This window comes from Saccopteryx bilineata, chromosome 2 (genome assembly GCF_036850765.1).
Source record: "Saccopteryx bilineata isolate mSacBil1 chromosome 2, mSacBil1_pri_phased_curated, whole genome shotgun sequence".
In the NCBI taxonomy this organism is placed as follows: domain Eukaryota; kingdom Metazoa; phylum Chordata; class Mammalia; order Chiroptera; family Emballonuridae; genus Saccopteryx; species Saccopteryx bilineata.
The window spans coordinates 121,596,643-121,600,292 of NC_089491.1; the positions used below are offsets into that span (position 1 = coordinate 121,596,643).

At 37.3% G+C, this 3,650-nt stretch overlaps 1 non-coding gene across 1 annotated transcript; it reads left to right on the forward strand.

The window, feature by feature from the left end:
• Nucleotides 1-1,621: 1,621 nt before the first annotated feature.
• Nucleotides 1,622-1,698, forward strand: TRNAP-GGG (transfer RNA proline (anticodon GGG)). Its single transcript has one exon. It is a non-coding gene; the product is annotated as a tRNA-Pro (tRNA).
• The last annotated feature ends 1,952 nt before the right edge of the window (nt 1,699-3,650 follow it).

Genomic DNA, 3,650 nt, shown 5'->3' on the forward strand with positions numbered 1-3,650 from the left:
CTGAGCTGCTTCACAAACATCACACATAGTAGGAGCTACAGAAGCCCAACCTGGGACTCAGAGCAATTAACTATTTCTATGCATTTGTTATGAACAATGTACTAATAAATGATGATCTTGAGGAGTTTAAACTTCAGTCCAGTAGTTCTCAAACTTTAGTCACCTACAGAGCTAATATAAAATGGAAACAAGACATCATCAGCACTTTTCATAGGCAGATATTTTTGATGCTTGTTCTTGGGACTATACTTTGAGAAATACTGATAAAAGTTGAAATGGTATAAACAGCAGTTGCTAAAATAACAAAACAAATACTGCACCTGTCACAGTGCAGGCTTGAAGGTACAAGGGTTCATCTGTGTTTGGGAGGCTGGAGAAGGTTTCCAAGATGAAGATGTGGATCTTGCAAAATGATACAGGGTTTCATTCAGGGGTGGGATTCAAATACGTAATTTAACAACTGGTTCTCTGCCCTAATGACTGTATTAAGTATAAAAAAATATATACTGAAAGGTAGCTTATTATTTCATGCATTTAATATTTAAATAAGAACAATATTTTTTTGTTGCAATCGTGAAGAGGATTATTTTTTTAAGTTCGTTTTCTAATATTTCATTGTTGGCATATAGAAAGGCTATGGACTTTTGTATGTTAATTTTGTATCCTGTGACCTTACTGTATTGGTTTATTGTTTCTAGTAATCTTTTTGTAGGAATAAACATAACAAAGAATGTAAAGGACCTATATAACAAAAACTACAAAGCATTGTTAAGAGAAATCGAAAAAGACACAATGAGATGAAAAAATATTCCTTGTTCTTGGATAGGAAGAATAAATATAATCAAAATGGCCATATTACCCAAAGCAATTTATAAGTTTAATGCAATTCCCATCAAAATTCCTATGACATTTTTTAAAGAAATGGAACAAAAAATCATCAGATTTATATGGAACTATAAAAAACCCCGAATAGCCAAAGCAATCCTAAGGAAAAAGAATGAAGCTGGGGGCATTACAATACCTGACTTCAAACTATATTATAGGGCCACAACAATCAAAACAGCATGGTATTGGCAGAAAAATAGACACTCAGACCAATGGAATAGAATAGAAAGCCCAGAAATAAAACCACATATATATGGTCAAATAATTTTTGATAAAGGGGCCAACAACACACAATGGAGAAAAGAAAGCCTCTTCAACAAATGGTGCTGGGAAAACTGGAAAGCCACATGCAAATAATGAAACTCAACTATGGCTTATCCCCGTGTACTAAAATTAATTCAAAATGGATCAAAGACCTAAACATAAGACCTGAAACAATAAAGTACATAGAAGAAGACATAGGTACTAAACTCATGGACCTGGGTTTTAAAGAACATTTTATGAATTTGACTCCAAAGGCAAAGGAAGTGAAGGCAAAGATAAATGAATGGGACTACATCAGACTAAGAAGTTTTTGCTCAGCAAGAGAAACTGACAACAAAATAAACAGCCAACTATATGGGAAATGTTATTTTCAAACAACAGCTCAGATAAGGACCTAATATCCAAAATTTATAAAGAACTCATAAAATTCAACAAGAAACAAACAAACAATCCAATAAAAAATGGGAAGAGGACCCTGGCCAGTTGGCTCAGCGGTAGAGCGTCGGCCTGGGGTGCGGGGGGACCCAGGTTCGATTCCTGGCCAGGGCACATAGGAGAAGCGCCCATTTGCATCTCCACCCCCCCCCTCCTTCCTCTCTGTCTCTCTCTTCCCCTCCCGCAGGCAAGGCTCCATTGGAGCAAAGATGGCCCGGGCGCTGGGGATGGCTCCTTGGCCTCTGCCCCAGGCGCTAGAGTGGCTCTGGTTGCGGCAGAGTGACGTCCCGGAGGGGCAGAGCATCACCCCCTGGTGGGCAGAGCGTAGCCCCTGGTGGGTGTGCCGGGTGGATCCCAGTCGGGCGCATGCGGGAGTCTGTCTGACTATCTCTCCCTGTTTCCAGCTTCAGAAAAATACAAATACAAAAAAAAAAAAATGGGAAGAGGACATGAACAGACACTTCTCCCAGGAAGAAATACAAATGGCCAACAGATATATGAAAAGATGCTCATCTTCATTAGTTATTAGAGAAATGCAAATCAAAACTACAATGAGATACCACCTCACACCTGTTAGATTAGCTATTATCAACAAGACAGATAATAGCAAATGTTGGAGAAGCTGTGGAGAAAAAGGAACTCTCATTCACTGTTGGTGGGACTATAAAGTAGTACAACCATTATGGAAGAAAGTATGGTGGTTCCTCAAAAAACTGAAAATAGAACTACCTTATGACCCAGCAATCCTTCTACTGGGTATATACCCCAAAACCTCAGAAACATTGATACATAAAGATACATGTAGCCCCATGTTCATTGCAGCATTGTTCACAGTGGCCAAGACATGGAAACAATTAAAAAGCCTTTCAATAGAAGACTGGATAAAGAAGATGTGGCACATATACACTATGGAATACTATTCAGCCATAAGAAATGATGACATCAGATCATTTACAACAAAATGGTGGGATCTTGATAACATTATACAGAGTGAAATAAGTAAATCAGAAAAAAACAAGAACTACATGATTCCATACATTGGTGGGACATAAAAACAAGACTAAGAGACATGGACAAGAGTGTGGTGGTTACTAGGGGTGGGGGGAGGGAGGATGCGAGAGGGAAGGAGGGAGAGGAAAAGGGGGAGGGGGAGAGACACAAAGAAAACTAGATAGAGGGTGATGGAGGACAATCTGACTCTGAGCGATTGGGGTATGCAACATAATCAAATGACAAGATAACCTAGACATGTTTTCTTTGAATATATGTACCCTGATTTATTAATGTCACCCCATTAACATTAATAAAAATTTATTTAAAAAAAAGAACAATAAAGAAGGTACACAAAACTAGATTATATTATAAGAAATTTTTAAATATTAATGAAAAATATTAATGTAACATACATTTTCTTCATTTTATCAATACTAAACAAAAATTTCTAGGCTGAATTAATAAATAGCATAGGCTATGCAGATTAAATACAATCAAGTAATGTGTACAACAAACCTTTTTGTCACAAGAAAATTGTGAGCATTCTTCCACGGCTTCCAAAATGGGCAATAAGATAGCTGTTGAAATCTATATTTCTGTTGGTTCATTGTGTCCTAGTTTCCTATTGGTTTCACCATTTGGGGGAACACCAGCACACTCAAAATATTTTGGAGGAACTTTGGGTGTAACACAAAGCTGACACAACAACTTGTCACCCCCTGGTTGTTTGGCAATTTTTCTTTTTACATTATAAGTGTGTTTATTGAAGTGACAAACCTGAGGGAATTAAAATGTAGTATTTCATCAAATATATAATGAGTTTTATGAAATGAATAAATAAACACTACAAGCATGGCTTCATCAAACTTTTTTCACCTATGGACGGAATGAACATTACTACAGGCGCTTAGAATATGGTGTTGTGCAGATGAATGTTAAAAAAGAGTAAAGAATGTAAATCTGTGATTTCTACATTGGGCAGCTGCTCAGGCACCCACTTTAGAGAGAACCCTGATTACAAGTGCCATTTTAACAACCAGTTTGCCAAACTCAACAAAAAATTAGGTACTGGT